The sequence below is a fragment of the Gossypium hirsutum genome, chromosome A01 (genome assembly GCF_007990345.1).
Source record: "Gossypium hirsutum isolate 1008001.06 chromosome A01, Gossypium_hirsutum_v2.1, whole genome shotgun sequence".
Lineage (NCBI taxonomy): Eukaryota > Viridiplantae > Streptophyta > Magnoliopsida > Malvales > Malvaceae > Gossypium > Gossypium hirsutum.
Genome location: NC_053424.1, coordinates 116743378 through 116762598, shown reverse-complemented (window position 1 = coordinate 116762598; position 19221 = coordinate 116743378). Strand labels below are relative to the sequence as shown.

At 31.2% G+C, this 19221-nt stretch overlaps 1 non-coding gene across 1 annotated transcript; it reads left to right on the top strand.

Moving 5' to 3' along the window:
* Positions 1-18450: 18450 nt before the first annotated feature.
* LOC121206393 (small nucleolar RNA R71) lies at positions 18451-18557 on the top strand. Its single transcript, XR_005901452.1, has one exon. It is a non-coding gene; the product is annotated as a small nucleolar RNA R71 (small nucleolar RNA).
* Positions 18558-19221: the final 664 nt, after the last annotated feature.

Genomic DNA, 19221 nt, shown 5'->3' with positions numbered 1-19221 from the left:
AGCACACAGACCACCAAGGCGGAACTGGACCTGTAATAACCCAAATTTTACGATTATCGGAAAAAGTGTACTTTCGACTCTCCGTTACTGAAAAAAGGATCCGTAAATAATTATCAAAAATATTTAAAAAGTTAATTGAATGATTAATTAGAGTTTAATTAAGTGAATTTAGCTTAATTCTTAATTAAGGATAATTGATAAAAGGATTAAATTGAATAAAGTGTGAAAATTTAATTATAGATTAAAAGAAAATAAAAAGGACCAAAATGGAATTAAGCCATTTAGCATAAGTGAGGCGGCATATAAAGTAAAAATCTAAGATTTTTACTTAGATTTCAAATTATAAAATATATATATTAATAAATGATATTAAATTAATTTATTATAAGATATTTATATGATAAATAAATTAGTACAAAGACAAATGTATAGTAAATAAAATATACAAGTGTATGGATAAAAATACATTCATTTGTAAAACATGTATTAGATATTAAATAGATATTTATTATTTTATAAAAGATATTTATTAATTAAATAATTATATTATAAGATTTTATATGATATGTAGACACTCAATTTTGCCCGCCCCATTTCAGTATTTAAAATAATAAATCCAAAAAAAAACGAAGTCCAAGTTCAGTCCAGAATTACAAATATAATTTGGCCCGATCGGAATGGCCCATTACTTGAAAAGATTTAAGGTCCATCTACAAGCTTGACTCATATGGAAATATAATCTTCAATGATATGCAATCTTAGATATGATACAATCTTAGATATGATTGCAATCTTAGATATGATATACAATCTTAGAAGATATGATTTTGTAATCTTGGAGATTTAATTTGTAGATATCCTTTAATCTTAACCGTTGATGTAATTGATCTGTACCGTTGGATTTGGGGAGGCTCAACTATAAATAGAGGCCTCTCCTTCATTGTAAATCACTTGAGTTTTGGGAAGCAATAAGAATTCTTGAGAGCATTCACTCAAATTTCTCTCCCTCTTGCGTTCTTACTCTCTGTGGTTTGTTCTTATTTTATTCTTCGTCTATCTTAGTTTTTCAACCCTTTTTTATTATTTTAATTTATCCATTTTTCAAATATGTATATTTTTTCTATCTTTTATACATTTGATCATGTATTTTATATATCATAATATTTAACCTTTTTATATAGTTTATTTTCAAATATATATTTTCTATGCATGTATATATATTTCATTATAAATATAAATTCTTTTACACATTTGATATTTTATACATTATTTTTCTAAACCAATATATTTTATATTTTTTTATATAATTATTATTCTTATAAATATATTTTTTATTATATTTTAAATTTATTATTAAATATCACATTTTTTAATATGCTCAATCTATTTATCAATTGTTTATATTATACATATATTTTTAAAACTTATGTTTTTTTATTATTATTATACAATATTTGTTTTTACTTTGGAATTAATGTATTATTGTTATGTTATGTATTTCATATGTTATGTAATATCTTAGACTTTTATAATTTACTTTCAAATGCATATTTTTATATACATTGATATATTGTATTAAATGCATCATTTCATTTATTAATCCATTCATGCGTACATTAAATTATTGGATTGTATATTTTATATTTTATGTAGATTCTATTTATTCATTTGCTATGCATGTCATCTATTTTTACTCATACATATTTTACACATTAATATTTACCATGTTTTTTATATTATTTAATGTTTTATTTATGATATATTGTATATAATTAGTGCATTTATTATTCTTTCTTTTGGGTATATTCCTATTTGCTTAGCATGATTATTTTTATTATTCTATTTTACCCTCTTTATAGTGATTGCATTTATATAAAGTGTTATAATACTTTGTAATATAAGCTATTTGAATATCTATGTTTCGTAATATAGAATTGTCACTCTAAAAGGTCATTTAAAACAATATTTAAAAGTTTTATAAAAATAAAAAGGCAATGCTTAGTATTTGAAAGCTTCGAGAAAAGTAGTGCCCTAACTTCTTGGGTTACAACTTTTCTCGTTGAGTTCGAATAGTCAAGTACCCTTCTAAGTTTTTAAGATTTTCAAAATACGAGCAACTGTCTTGGAATTTCAAAGCGTTGTGTCCTAACTTATTGGATGTGGCGATTTGTCGTTTCGAGATAGGGATTTCCAAAAGGTTAACTTAGTGTCAATGTTTTGATACGAGTGAACCCAAATTTTCAAAATCAAAGTATTTTAAAGAGGATTACATCTTAAAATTTTTTAAATTCCGACATTAAAGACATTTGATAATCAATTAGGTACCAATTTTTAGGCGTTACGAGGGTGCTAATCCTTCCTCGTATGTAACCGACTCCCGAACCCATTCTTTTATTTCGTGGACCAAAACTAATGATTTTTAAAACAAAATGTTTTAAAGGTGATCCAATCACACCTAAAAAGATTGGTGGCGACTCCTATTTTTTTGTTTTTTTGAAAAAAAAAGTAGATTCCCATTTTCCAAAACTCGACTTAAAAATGGTTTCGACATGATAAATATATTAAATAATGACAAATTTATGGTTATAAATGGATACAAATGTACTAATAATATACACATGAATAAATAAATAATACTTACTATTTAAGTATAAATACATGTGTGTATATATATAAAAAAAAGAATAGAAAGGAAGAGACAAAGCAAACGAAACAGAGAGCAGGGGAAGGAAAGAAAGAACAAGAGAAAAGAAAGAAGAAAAGGGAAATTCAATGTGTGAAGCTTGGAAGTTTAATAGGTAAGTCAATTTAGCCCTTTTTACTTAATTTTGATGTTTTAGAAGCTTTGGAACAAGATTTTGATAAAATTAAGTTGATATTTTGAAAGTTATTAGATTTCTAGATAATGTTCATGTTGAGTAAAATGATGAAATAAAGGTTTAATTGATAGAAATTCAAGTTAGAAATGAAATAAGAATTGAATTGTAAAGTAATTCATAAGTTTTATGTTGAAGGGCTAATTTTTAAAGTTATTATGGATGAGTGCCGGAAGCATATGATGAATAAACATATAATTTAAGCTTTAATTTTGATATAAGATAATTTTATTAAGTAAAATTGACGGAAATTGATTTTAGGACCTAATTGTGAAAATGTTTGGAATTAAAGTCTAGTGACGAAATAATGATTTCCAAAAGTTGTAAAGTAGTTTAAGGTGATACAATAAAGTATTAATTGAGAAAAATCAGCTCAATTGAGAGGCTAATTGGGTAGGGATGAAATTGTTATTTATTAAAGTTCAGGGAAAGAATGGTAATAAACAACTTGCACTAAAACAATATTGGATAGCAGCAGTAGACTAAATTTGAAAAATCACCATAAATTGTAGAAATCGAATTAGAAGATGAAAAAAATATAAAATTAAATTTTATTGAATCTAGTTTCTCATAGAAGAAACGTTGTAAACAATGGATTTGTAAATAAGGAGATATAATGAATTTTGTGAAACAAGGTCAGAATGAATTCGGGTTCTCCTGTTCTGACTTTGGAAAATCATAGAAAATTGGATAAAAATAATTATAGGATTAAATTTATATTTTTAGAATCCTGAATGAGTATAGTTTCAATAGAAATAAACGGGAATATCATTCGAATTCTGTACGAGGAGATAATTAATTTTAGTGAAGAAGGGTCAAAACTTTCAAACTGCAAAACAGGGGTAAATTTAAAGAATAAACTGTACTTATTGGGTAAACAAAAAATTCTTAAAATTTTATGGTAAGAAGATATATGAGTCTAGTTTCAGGAAAAATTAGCGGATCTTAATTTGGAGTTCTATAGCTCCAGATATAAATAATTTAGTGACTATGACACAGATGGACAGCTTGAATATTTATAAAAATAAAGAATAAAAATTATAGATGATGTTACTTACAAGTGTATTATATACTTTAAGGATGTGGAATGGAGAGGAGGAGGAGGAAAATATATATGAATATTCAGCTAGCATGACTAATTTGTATGTTCTATGCTTAAGGACTAAATTGAATAAAAGTAAAATTTAGGGGGTAATTTTGTAAAAATATAAAAAATGACCAGATTGAAGAGAATGAATTGTTTTATTATCTAAATTAATAAATTGAATGAAATTTTCAATTAAGATCGGGTGAAAAATCGAGGAAAATGATAAAAAAATTTATCAAAATGCCCCTGAATCTTGGTATTTTTGTAATTTAGTCAGGTAAGTTCGTGTAACAGAATTATGCATAATTATAAGCTTGAATTAAATATCATACTTGTGAATTGTATTTTTGTCATGCATATGAAATTGATATGGATATATTTGATAATGCCCGATAAAATGATACATCTTGTTGAACAAAGGAAAATCGATAGATGTAAGTTTCCCGAATTGGTTGTAGTTCTGTATATGTTGCGACACACCATAGATCGAAAGAGCGTCCCGATATTAGCCCTCTCGATCTCCCCGTTATATGGTTCTTGCGAGCTTCCCGTTATAGCTCTTCAGAGCGTCCCGATAGGTTGTGATCCACATGTGTTGTGAACACACCGTAGCTCTTAAGAGCGTCCCGAAATACAGCTCTTCGTGAGCTTCCTGATAGGCTCTTTGTGAGCCTCCCGAGAGTGCTCGCTTGAACTTCCCGATATATGGCGATCCGGAGCTTCCCGATAGGCTCTTCGTGAGCTTCACGATATGGTTCTTTGTGAACTACCTGATTTCAGCTCTATTGAGTTTCCCGTTATAGCCCGGATTAGCTTCCCGATATGGCTCTTTATGAGCTCTCCGTTAAATAGATCGAGACGGTAAAAAAGATCTAGCCCGGACGGGTGATCTTATCCTAATATAGTCCTCCCGAAGAATATGTGTAAAATGAATTTACCCTGGATGGGTAATCCGAATTAGGGTCTGAATTTAGCCTGGAGTGGTAATTCAGATCCAAGCTCATTAGAGTAATTGTCGTTGCAGTGGATTTAGCCTGGACTGGTAATCCCATTGTAAGAATGAGGTTCGCGGGAGTGTGCTCTCTGAAATGAAATGTGTAAGACCATGGTTGAAAGATACCATGGCAACCTGATATGAAATATGTAAGACCATAGTTGAAAGATACCATGGCAACGTGACATGAAATGAATAAGACCATGGTTGAAAGATACCATGGCAACATGATAGAAAACGAGTAAGACCATAGTTGAAAGATACTATGGCATCATGTCGAAGATAAACAAGATTGTGGAAGAGAGACGCCAAGATATCTGTTGATCAACTAATATTCAGGTAATATGTACCAGATTGCAAATGGTTATATGAATTGGTTATACAAAATGGTTGTGTGAAATGTTTACAGGAATTGGTCATATGGAAATATATGTACAAAATAGTTGTATGAAATAATTAAGAAGATAGATAAATGAAATAAGTATAGGTACATGGAATTTAATTTATGTTGAGTTTAATACAAACTATTACCGAAATAAATATACATAGAATATAAGGAAATGATGGTGCATAAACTATTGATATGACGAAATGAATAACATATGCTTATGAAGAAATAGTAAGAGAATAATATATTTTGTGACATGTACATATATAATTATCTTTGATATGTTAATACAAGGAAATTATGTAAGTTGAGACTATTATTAAACTCAAGTGTGATATGTTGAGAAAATAGGTATATCAATGTTGAATTTATATGAAATATGTGCAAGAATACTAACAATGTTGTTGTTTGACGTTTAGACAAGTATCAAGCTATTGACTGAATGGTAACATGTTTAATTATAAGGAGCATCGAAATGGTAAATACTTGGATGAAAATATAATTTAAGATTTTGCGAAAAAATTTTCTATGATCCCGATTTTATTTCGGTTGATTTCTAATGTATGTTTTGGGCTTCGAGAGAGAGACGTTATGATTATTTTCAAAATATTAATAATAATGACTTAGAAATTATCTGAAAATGTTCAGTAAACTCTGGTAATGCCTCGTACCCTATTCCGGCAATAGATACGGGTAGGGGGTGTTACATTTGTTGGTATCAGAGCTAAGGTTTAATCGGTTCTCGGACCGAACATAGTATATGTGAAGTCTAGAAATAGATGTCGATGATGAATATTATGTTATATGTATTATTAAAAGCAAATTATATTACTACATGAAATATTGTGCTGATGACTAAATTACAAAATATATAAAAGTAATATATGAAGTAAATGATAAGGATTATTAGAGAAATATGAATGAATAGTGAATTTTGAAATATAGTACATGTATTGAAGACACAGAAGATATAAGTATATGAATTATTGGTACAAGGATTAAATTGTAAAGCATGTAAAAGTATTATGCGAAAGGTATAAAAGTGATATGCGTGCATGAAATAATTTGTCCAAGTAGACAAACTAGGATATTAAGGGACCTCAGCATGCTCTCTGATTACTAGCACGTTAGTGCTCTCTGATTATAAGTGTAACACCCCCTACCCATATCCATTGCCGGAATAGGGTACGAGGCATTACCGGAGTTCACTGAACATTTTCAGATAATTCTGAGCCATTTATTATTCAGATTTTGAAAATAATCATAACATCTCTCTATTGGGCCCTTGAAGCCCCAAACATACACTAGAAACCAACTGGAATTAAATCGGGATTATAGAAAAAAAATTCTCAAAATCTTAAATTTTATTTTTATCTAAGTACTTACCATTTCAGTGCGCTTTATAATTAAACATGTTACCATTCAATCAATAGCTTGGTACTTGTCTAAGCGTCAAACAACATCATTGTTAGTACACTTGCACATATTTCATATAAATTCAACATTGATATACTTATTTTCTCGACATGTCACACTTGAGTTTAATAATTGTCTTTACTTACATAATTTCCTTGTATCAACATATCAAAGACAATCATATATGTACATGTCATGAAACATATCATTCTCTTACCGTTTTTTTCATAAGTATATATCAATCATTTCGTTATATCAATATTTCATGCTCCATCATTTCCATATATTTTATGTATATTTATTCCGGTAAAGTTTATATCAAACTTAACATAAATTATATTCCATGTACTTATTCTTATTTCGTTTATCTATCTTCATAATTATTTCATACAACTATTTTGTATATATATTTCCATATGACCAGTTCTTGTAAGCATTTCACACAACCATTTCATATAACTATTCGTCATCTGGTACATATTACCTGAATATCAATTGTTCAATAGATGTCATAGATTCTCCCACCCACGGTCTTATTTATCTTTGACATGATGCCATATTGTCTTTCAACTGTGGTCTTACTCATTTTCTGTCATGTTGCCATGGTATCTTTCAACCATGTTCTTATTCATTTTCTCGTCATGTTGCCATGGTATCTTTCAACCATGGTCTTATTCATTTCATGTCACGCTGCCATGGTATCTTTCAACCATGGTCTTACACATTTCATATTAGGTTGCCATGGTATCTTTCAACCATGGTCTTACACATTTCATATCAGAGAGCACACTTCCGAGAACCTCATCCTTACAGTGGGATTACTAGTCCAGGCTCGATCCCCTGTAATATAAACTCATAGAGTATTGTCGGGATTACCAGTCTAGGCTAAATCCCCTGCAACGACAATTACTCTAATGAGCTTGGATCTGAATTACCAGTCCAGGCTAAATTCAGACCCTAATTCGGATTACACGTCCGGGCTAAATCCATTTTCCACATATTCTTCGGGAGGGCTATATCAGGATAGGGTCACCCGTCCGGGAGAGATCCTTTTTACCGTCAATTTCTTTTCAGAGATCCATCGCATTTTCCTTTCATTCAACCGAGATTTCTTCCCCTGTTATCAAATATGTCAATGTTTCATAAATTTTCATACAATGAACTTTCAAATCATATTCACATCAATAACATACATTTCAAGCATTTAAAAATATAATTCAAGTTACACGAACTTACCTAGCAAAATTGCAGAAATATCAAGATTCAGGGGCATTTTGGTAATTTACCATTTTCCCGATTTTCACTCGATCTTAAATTGACAATTTCATTCAATTTATTAATTTGGATAATAAAACAATTCATTCCCTTCAATTTGGTCATTTTTACATTTTTCCAAAATTGCCCCTGAAGTTTTACTTTTATTCAATTTAGTCCTTAAGCCTAAACATGTAAATTAGCCATGCTAGCTTGATATTCATATATATTTTCCTCGTCCTCCTCTCCATTCCACATCCTTAATGTATATAACACACTTGTAAGTAACATCATCTATAATTTTTATTATTTACTTTTATGAATATTCAAGCTGTCCATCTGTATCATAGTCACTAAATTATTTATATCTGGAGCTATAGAACTCTAAATTAATATCCGCTAATTTTTTCTGAAACTAGACTCATATATATTCTTACCATAAAATTTTCAGAATTTTTAGTTTAGTAAATAAGTACAATTTATTCTTTAAAGTTACCCATGTTCTGCTGTCTGACAGTTCTGACCCTTCTTCACTAAAAACTAATTATCTCCTTGTACAGAATTTGAATGATATTTTCGTTTATTTCTCTTAAAAATAGACTCATTCAGGATTCTAAACATATAAATTTAAGCCCATAACTATTTCTATCCAATTTTTTATGATTTTCTAAATTCAGAACAGGGGAACCCGAATTTATTCTCACTTTGTCTCACAAAATTCATTATATCTCATGATTTACAAATTCATTGCTTAAACCGTTTCTTCTATGAGAAACTAGACTTAATAAGATTTAATTTCATTTTTTTCATCTTATAATTCGATTTCTACAATTTATGGTGATTTTTTAAAGTTATTCTGCTGCTGCATCCAATATTGTTTTAGTGCAAGCTGTTTACTACAATTTTTTTCCCTTAAGCTTTAATAAATAACAATTTCGTCCCTACTCAATTAGACTATCAATTGAGCTTATTTTTCTCAATTAACACTTTATTATATCACTTTAAACTACTTTACAACTTTTGGAAATCATAATTTCAGCACTAGACTTTAATTCCAAATATTTTCACAATTAGGTCCTAAAATCAATTTCCATTAATTTTACTTGAAAAAAATTATCTTATATCAAAATTAAAGCTTCAATTCTATGTTTATTCATCATATGCTTCCTGCACTCATCCATAATAACTTTAAAAATTAGCCCTTCAACATAAAACTTATGAATTTCTCTACAATTCAATCCTTATTTCATTTCTAACTTGAATTTCTATCAATTAAACCCTTATTTCATCATTTTACTCAACATGAACATTATCTAGAAATCTAATAACTTTCAAAATATCAACTTAATTTTATTAAAGTCTTGTTCCAAAGCTTCTAAAACATCAAAATTAAGTAAAAACGGCTAAATTGACTTACCTATTAAACTTTCAAGCATCACACCTTCAATTTTCCATTTTCTTCTTTCTTTTCGCTTTTTCTTTCTTTCCTTCCCCTGCTCTCTGTTTTGTTTGCTTTGTTTTCTTCAGTTCTATCCTTTTTTCTTTCTTTTCATATATATATATATATATATATGTATTTATATTTAAATAGTTAGTATTATTTATTTATTCATGTGTATATTATTAGTACATTTGTATTCATTTATAACCATACATTTGTCATTATTTAATATATTTATCATAAAAATCTTATAATATAATTATTTAATTAATAAATATCTTTTATAAAATAATAAATATCTATTTAATATCTAATACATGTTTTACAAATGTATGTATTTTTATCCATACACTTGTATATTTTATTTACTATACATTTGTCTTTGTACTAATTTATTTATCATATAAATATCTTATAATAAATTAATTTAATATCATTTATTAATATATATATTATAATTTGAAATCTAAGTAAAAATCTTAGATTTTAACTTTATATGCCACCTCACTTATGCTAAATGGCTTAATTTCCATTTTGGTCCTTTTTATTTTCTTTTAATCTATAATTAAACTTTCACATTTTATTCAATTTAATCCTTTTATCAATTATCCTTAATTAAGAATTAAGCTAAATTCACTTAATTAAACTCTAATTAATCACTCAATTAAATTTTTAAATATTTTTGATAATTATTTACGGATCCATTTTTCAGTAACGGAGACTCGAAAATACACTCTTTTCGATAACCGTAAAATTTGGGTTATTACATTTCTCTCCCCCTTAATAAATTTCATCCTCGAAATTTCCTTATTTTCTTTTGATCATGAACTTCATTAGTTTTATAATTCTACGGTTTCTTTCTGCATATATTTACCTAGTTTATCATTTATATCCATTCTCTATCCTTTCATTTCACAATTTTCTTTAATTCAATATATCACGTTTGCCTTTCACAGCTTCCACTAACAGTAATTAGAAATTAATATCATATTTGAATAATTTGATTTTCTCATAAATTACTTCTTTTTTTAACAGTGATACTGTACATCTCAACTAGTTTTCAGAAAAATCTAATATCTCTATTCAGAACCCATCTTTACCTATTAACTCATTCTTAGTTCCGACTGCATTATCGATTGTTCAACTATTGAACTTTTTACTTTTCACTTCTGAACTTAATCTCATGAATTTCATTGTATAGTATAGATCGTAAAGCCTTATAATTAAATTTTCATGTATTTACTCATATAACATTTATCATTCTCAAGTACTATAAAACATTTATCTGTACTTTTACGAGTTCTGCTTCATCATTACTAACATTTTTACTCAGAGATAATCCTTTACCTTGTAACGAAAATTGTTTATTATTTTTTTACTTAGCAGAGGCCCAGTAGACTAGATAGAGCACTTCGGATATACGAGACTTATATAGAGGTGCATTATTATGCATTATTTAACAGAGAGCACTAAAGTGCTATACAGAGATTACGAATATGCTGAATGTGCTTATTGTAATAACTCAAATTTTATGATTATCGGAAAAAGTGTATTTTCGAGTCTCCGTTACTGAAAAAAGGATCCGTAAATAATTATCAAAAATATTTAAAAAGTTAATTGAATGATTAATTAGAGTTTAATTAAGTGAATTTAGCTTAATTCTTAATTAAGGATAATTGATAAAAGGATTAAATTGAATAAAGTGTGAAAGTTTAATTATAGATTAAAAGAAAGTAAAAAGGACCAAAATGGAATTAAGCCATTTAGCATAAGTGAGGCGGCATATAAGGTAAAAATCTAAGATTTTTACTTAGATTTCAAATTATAAAACATATATATATTAATAAATGATATTAAATTAATTTATTATAAGATATTTATATGATAAATAAATTAGTACAAAGACAAATGTATAGTAAATAAAATATACAAGTGTATGGATAAAAATACATACATTTGTAAAACATGTATTAGATATTAAATAGATATTTATTATTTTATAAAAGATATTTATTAATTAAATAATTATATTATAAGATTTTATATGATAAATATATTAAATAATGACAAATGTATGGTTATAAATGGATACAAATGTACTAATAATATACACATAAATAAATAAATAATACTTACTATTTAAGTATAAATACATGTGTGTATATATATAAAAAAAAGAATAGAAAGGAAGAAACAAAGCAAATGAAACAGAGAGCAGGGGAAGGAAAGAAAGAACAAGAGAAAAGAAAGAAGAAAAGGGAAAATTCAAGGTGTGAAGCTTGGAAGTTTAATAGGTAAGTCAATTTAGCCCTTTTTACTTAATTTTGATGTTTTAGAAGCTTTGGAACAAGATTTTGATAAAATTAAGTTGATATTTTGAAAGTTATTAGATTTCTAGATAATGTTCATGTTGAGTAAAATGATGAAATAAGGATTTAATTGATAGAAATTCAAGTTAGAAATGAAATAATGATTGATTTGTAAAGTAATTCATAAGTTTTATGTTGAAGGGCTAATTTTTAAAGTTATTATGGATGAGTGCTGGAAGCATATGATGAATAAACATATAATTTAAGCTTTAATTTTGATATAAGATAATTTTATTAAGTAAAATTGACGGAAATTGATTTTAGGACCTAATTGTGAAAATATTTGGAATTAAAGTCTAGTGACGAAATAATGATTTCCAAAAGTTGTAAAGTAGTTTAAGGTGATATAATAAAGTATTAATTTAGAAAAATCAGCTCAATTGAGAGGCTAATTGGGTAGGGATGAAATTGTTATTTATTAAAGTTCAGGGAAAGAATGGTAATAAACAACTTGCACTAAAACAATATTGGATAGCAGCAGTAGACTAAATTTGAAAAATCACCATAAATTGTGGAAATCGAACTAGAAGATGAAAAAAATATAAAATTAAATTTTATTGAATCTAGTTTCTCATAAAAGAAACGTTGTAAACAATGGATTTGTAAATAAGGAGATATAATGAATTTTGTGAAGCAAGGTCAGAATGAATTCGGGTTCTCCTGTTTTGACTTTGGAAAATCATAAAAAATTGGATAAAAATAATTATAGGATTATATTTATATGTTTAGAATCCTGAATGAGTCTAGTTTCAAGAGAAATAAACGGGAATATCATTCGAATTCTGTACGAGGAGATAATTAATTTTAGTGAAGAAGGATCAGAACTTTTAGACAGCAGAACAGGGGTAACTTTAAAGAATAAACTGTACTTATTGGCTAAACAAAAAATTCTGAAAATTTTATGGTAAGAAGATATATGAGTTTAGTTTTAGGAAAAATTAGCGGATCTTAATTTTGAGTTCTATAGCTCCAGATATAAATAATTTAGTGACTATAACACAGATGGACAGCTTGAATATTTATAAAAATAAAGAATAAAAATTATAGATGGTGTTACTTACAAGTGTATTATATACTTTAAGGATGTGGAATGGAGAGGAGGAGGAGAAAAATATATATGAATATTCAGCTAGCATGGCTAATTTGTATGTTCTAGGCTTAAGGACTAAATTGAATAAAAATAAAACTTTAGGGGTAATTTTGTAAAAATGTAAAAAATGACTAGATTGAAGAGAATGAATTGTTTTATTATCTAAATTAATAAATTGAATGAAATTGTCAATTTAAGATCGGGTGAAAATCGAGGAAATTGAAAAAAAATTATCAAAATGCCCCTGAATCTTGGTATTTTTGTAATTTAGTCAGGTAAGTTCGTGTAACAGAATTATGCATAATTATAAGCTTGAATTAAATATCATACTTGTGAATTGTATTTTTGTCATGCATGAAATAGATATGGATATATTTGATAATGCCCGATAAAAATACATCCCGTTGAACAAAGGAAAATCGATGGATGTAAGTTTCCCGAATTGGTTGTAGTTCTGCATATGTTGCAGACACACCATAGCTCGAAAGAGCGTCCCGATATTAGCCCTCTCGAGCTCCCCGTTATATGGTTCTTGTGAGCTTCCCGTTATAGCTCTTCAGAGCGTCCCGATAGGTTGTGATCTGCATGTGTTGTGGACACACCGTAGCTCTTAAGAGTGTCCCAAAATAAAGCTCTTCGTGAGCTTCCCGATAGGCTCTTTGTGAGCCTCCTGATAGTGCTCGCTTGAACTTCCCAATATATGGCTATCCGGTGCTTCCCGATAGGCTCTTCTTGAGCTTCACGATATGGTTCTTTGTGACCTACTTGATTTCAGCTCTATTGAGTTTCCCGTTATAGCCCGGATTAGCTTCCCGATATGGCTCTTCATGAGCTCTCCGTTAAATAGCTCGAGACGATAAAAAGGATCTAGCCCGGACGGGTGATCCTATCCTGATATAGCCCTCCCGAAAAATATGTGTAGAATGGATTTAGCCCGGACGGGTAATCCGAATTAGGGTCTGAATTTAGCCTGGAGTGGTAATTCAGATCCAAGCTCATTAGAGTATTTGTCGTTGCAGGGGATTTAGCCTAGACTGGTAATCCTGACAATACTCTATGAGTTTATATTACAGAAGATTTAGCCTGGACTGGTAATCCCACTGTAAGGATGAGGTTCGCGGGAGTGTGCTCTCTAAAATGAAATGTGTAAGACCATGGTTGAAAGATGCCATGGCAACATGACAGAAAACAAGTAAGACCATAGTTGAAAGATACTATGGCATCATTTCGAAGATAAACAAGATTGTGGAAGAGAGACGCCAAAATATCTGTTGATCAACTAATATTCAGGTAATATGTACCGGATGACAAATGGTTATATGAATTGGTTATACAAAATGGTTGTGTGAAATGTTTATAGGAATTGGTCATATGGAAATATATGTACAAAATAGTTGTATGAAATAATTAAGAAGATAGATAAATGAAATAAGTATAGGTACATGGAATTTAATTTATGTTGAGTTTAATACGAACTATTACCGAAATAAATATACATAAAATATAAGGAAATAATGGTGCATGAACTATTGATATAACGAAATGAATAATATATGCTTATGAAGAAACAGTAAGAGAATAATATATTTTGTGACATGTACATATTTAATTATCTTTGATATGTTAATACAAGGAAATTATGTAAGTTAAGACTATTATTAAACTCAAGTGTGATATGTTGAGAAAATAGGTTTATCAATGTTGAATTTATATGAAATATGTGCAAGAATACTAACAATGTTGTTGTTTGACGTTCAGACAAGTATCAAGCTATTGATTGAATGGTAACATGTTTAATTATAAGGAGCATTGAAATGGTAAATACTTGGATGAAAATATAATTTAAGATTTACGAATTTTTTTTTATGATCACGATTTTATTTCGGTTGATTTCTAATGTATGTTCTGGGCTTCAAGGGCCCAGTAGAGAGTCGTTATGATTATTTTCAAAATATTAATAATAAATGACTTAGAAATTATCTGAAAATGTTCAGTAAACTCCGGTAATGCCTCGTACCCTATTCCGGTAATGGATACGGGTAGGGGGTGTTAAGGACCGTTCCAGGATCGTCGAAGTTTGTCATGACGACTTGAAGATGGAAGGTCGAGCAGAGTTCCATCGTGAGCTCGAGGTATGTCGGCTCGATGATCTCAAAGAAGAGCCCCCATGGTTCAATCGTCAGGAGGGCTCAGACCTTGTTAGCCATTTGAATTTGTTCGAGTGCGGCCCAGTCAATGCAGCGGCCTACACCTAGGGGTCGGGCCCGTAATATCTGAAATAGTTTCTCATGGGGTCGCAAAGAGAACTAGAGGAAAGGGTGACGGATCTCAGCGATAGAACCAGAGGAGGATGTTGCTCATTTCCTTTTCTTTGAAGCAGGGATGGCGGTCTTCTTGCCACGTGAGGTCAACATAGTATACCTGCAATGGCAAATTGAAATAAGAATAAAATTACTCCCCAATAATAGCATGAAAAAATATGCATGGTAAAACTAATATAGATATTTCCTAAAAGTCAAGTACGAAAGAACAATTATAAATAAACCCAATCAGATGAATTACATCATTACTATGAAAAAGACAACGAGAATAATGCTAACGGAAATATTTAGTGAATGAATGCATGTGGGTAAGCACGAAATCTATAAAGCAAGAAGAATGGATGAATGCAACACTACATGACAAGTTTCTATCGTGATAACTATGATTATGTGCTCAAAATAAAAACAAAATATCATGAAATAAGTGAAAGAATGAAGAAAATAGAGTGAAAAAATGAACAAACGCAAGAGGGAGGAGCTTTGGATCATCAAAAGTGGTGTTGTAGTCGGCGCACGGGCGTGGTAGGTAGGGCGTATGAAGTTGCAGCAGCTAGGGTTAGGGATTTTGAAGAAGAGGATGATGAATAGTGAGAGGCTTATATAGATTTTGGGGTACACGGCCATGAAGCATGCCTGTGTGCCCTAATTTTTACCCGTGTGTTTCGCAATTTTTTAAATTTGGGGGCGTTTGAGACTCGCACACGCTCGTACTCTTTGGGTGTGTTGGTGCACACGACCATGTCCCACGACCTTGTCCTACTTCATTCGCTTCTCCCACGCCCGTGTTCCAATACGCATGCCTGTGTTGTTTTATCAGTCTTGAGCACGGGTGGTGGGCACGGGCATGTCACATGACCGTGCTAAATTCTCAGTTTCAACTATGGTTCCTAGACACGGACGTGTCGCACGCCCATGTTGGTTTGACAGACTCGCCCATGGCCACGTCGCACGGCCGTAGCCACTTATCGCATCCTGTGCTAAGGAAAAATTTTGACCTGTTTTCACATGGTCATAATGCACGGCTGTGTCTCCTCTCGTGGTGTGGGCACGACCTAAGGCACGCCCGTGTACCCTGCCGTGTGGATTAGAGAACCTGTGTTTCAATGATTCAGTTAGTGATTAAATGTTAAAACTAAAATTTTTAAAGAAGTTATCATCGTTAGTGCTCGGGTTGCCTCCCGAAAAGCATTTATTTATAGTCTAAGCTCGACTTACCTTTCTAGTGCATGGTCATGGTGGTGCAAAGAGTTTACACTCCTCATCCCTACTATCAATTTTATCAACATAAGGTTTAAGACGAGTACTGTTTACCTTAAAAGTGTCGAATTTGGGATGAATTACCTCGATTGTACCATATGGGAAAATACTGAGTACCGTAAGAGGGATTGCTCAATTAGGTTCAGAAGTGGCAATGCGAGGGCCTGCTGTATCTAGTAGTACTTTGTCTCCAACCTTAAGTTGATTTGGTGCTACATTGAGATCGTCATGGTGTGGTTTTGGTTTATCGTGTGTCCTCGGTTTATGTGTCCGCCATTCATCTAGTTCCTCGATTTATAGTTTTTGTCCTTCATAGATAGGTCCTTGGTTGTTGCTTGAACATGGCTCATGTAGGTTCTTCGAACTTATTTTCTGCAAAGTAGGCTACTTTGCACTACATGGTCAGTTTTAGTAGAATGATTTATACAACCACCTTCAAGTTTTGATGTGTTACTCGTATTACGAGCTTGAAGGGTGATTGTTTCGTCTCCCACATGAAGTGTGAGTTCACCTGTGCCAACATCAATTATTGTTTTAGCGGTTGCTAAAAAGGGCCTCCCTAAAATTAAAGGAACGTTACTATCCTCCTCTATGTCTAGAACAACAAAATCAACTGGGAATATAAATTTGTCAATTTTGACGAGTACATCTTCAATAATCCCTCTAGGAAATCTGATTGTTTTATCGGCTAATTGAATACTCATCCTAGTTTGTTTGGATTTACCAAGACCTAGTTGCTTAAACATTTTGTAAGGCATAACATTGATACTAGCCCCTAAATCAGCCAAAGCATTATTAACATCTAGGTTACCAATTAGACAGGGAATCGTAAAACTCCCTAGAATCTTTTAATTTGTTGGCCAGCTTATTCTGTAGTATGGCTGAGCAAACCGCATTTATCTCCACATGCGACCCCTCATCCAACTTCCGCTTATTTGTTAAAAGCTCCTTTAGGAACTTGACTGCGTTTGGCATCTGCGAAAGAGCTTCAATAAATGGTAAGTTAATATGTAACTTCTTTAATAATTTAAGAAATTTACCGAATTGTTCGTCTGTGTTGTCTTTTCTTGTCGCATTGGGGTATGGTACACGAGGTTTGTACTATTTACTTATCGGTTTCTGGTTATTGTAGTCCATCTCACCTTTATCTTTACTTACCACAGTTTCTTGCCTAGATTCTGGTTCAGGTGCAACTAACCCTTCCTAATCTTGAATGGTAATTGCATTGAGTTGCTCCCTTGGGTTAGATTCAGTGTTACTCGACAGGCTACGTTGTGGTAGTTCAGATATCAATTTAGCGAGCTAACCTATCTGAGTTTCGAGCCCTTGAATCGATGCTTGTTGATTTTTAAGTGCTGTCTCAGTATTTTAGAAACAAGTTTCTGACATAGAGATGAATTTTGCTAGCACTTCCTCAAGGTTCGGCTTTTTCTCTTGCTGGTAAGGTTGTTGTTGGAAGCCTGAAGGTTGTGGTGGTCTCTGATTCCCTTGGCCTCCCCATGAGAAATTTGGGTGGTTCCTCCATCCTACATTGTAAGTATTACTATAAAGATTATTTTGAGATCAAGGATTATTACCCATGTAATTTAACTGCTCGTTCTCAATGTTGTGGCCATAGGGTGGGTATTTTGAATTGCTTGACAGACCTCCACTTACTTCGCACTGTATTACTGGGTGAACTTGTGAAGAACCAAGAAAACCGTCAATTTTTCTATTCAAAAGTTCTACCTGATTTGAGAGCATGGTGACCGAATCAACGTTAAAAACGCCTGCTATTTTCGTTGGATTTGTCCTCATAACTTTCCACTGATAATTATTCAATGACATCTCTTTTATAAATTTATAAGCATCTTCAGGTGTCATATTATTAATAGTTCCGCTAGCAGTTGCGTCGATCATCTGTCGAGCCGAAGGATTCAAGCCATTTTGAAACGTTTGAACCTGTAGCCAAAGTGGTAACCCATGGTGAGGGCACCTTCTCAACAGATCCTTGTATCTCTCACATGCATCATAGAGTGTTTTTAAATCCATCTGCACAAAAGAGGAGATATCATTACGTAATTTGACTGTTTTAGCTGGCGAAAAATATTTTAATAAAAACTTTTCGACCATTTGTTCCCAAGTAGTGATTGGCCCTCATGGTAACGAGTTCAACCATTGTTTAGCCTTATTCCTTAACGAAAATGAAACAACCGAAGGTGAATGGTATCATCAGAAACGCCATTGATTTTAAAAGTGTCGCAAAACTCTAAGAAATTTGCCAAGTGAGCGTTGGGATCCTCGTCCTGCAAACCATCAAACTGAACAAACTGTTGGATCATTTGAATGGTGTTAGGTTTCAGTTCAAAATTATTTACAGCAATAGCAGGCCTAACTATGCTCGATTCAGTTCCTTTTAAAGAAGGTTTAGCATAATCATACATAGTACATGGAGCAGGATTCTGATTAGCAGCAATAGCAGGAGGTAGCGGATTTTCTTGGTTTTCAGCCATCTCCTTGGTTGTGGTTGAAGTATCGTCCTCTTGCTCTTCCTCTGTGTATCGTAAGCTTCGCCTTATTTCTCTTCGGTTTCTACGAACTGTGCGATCGATCTCATTACCAAACAGTAATGGTCCCGATGGGTTTCTTCTAATCATACACTATAAAAACCTACCAGGAACGAATAAAAGAAAAATTAGAAAAGAAAATAAAAATTTAACTTGCAAATAAAGTTGAATGGCTAAAGTAA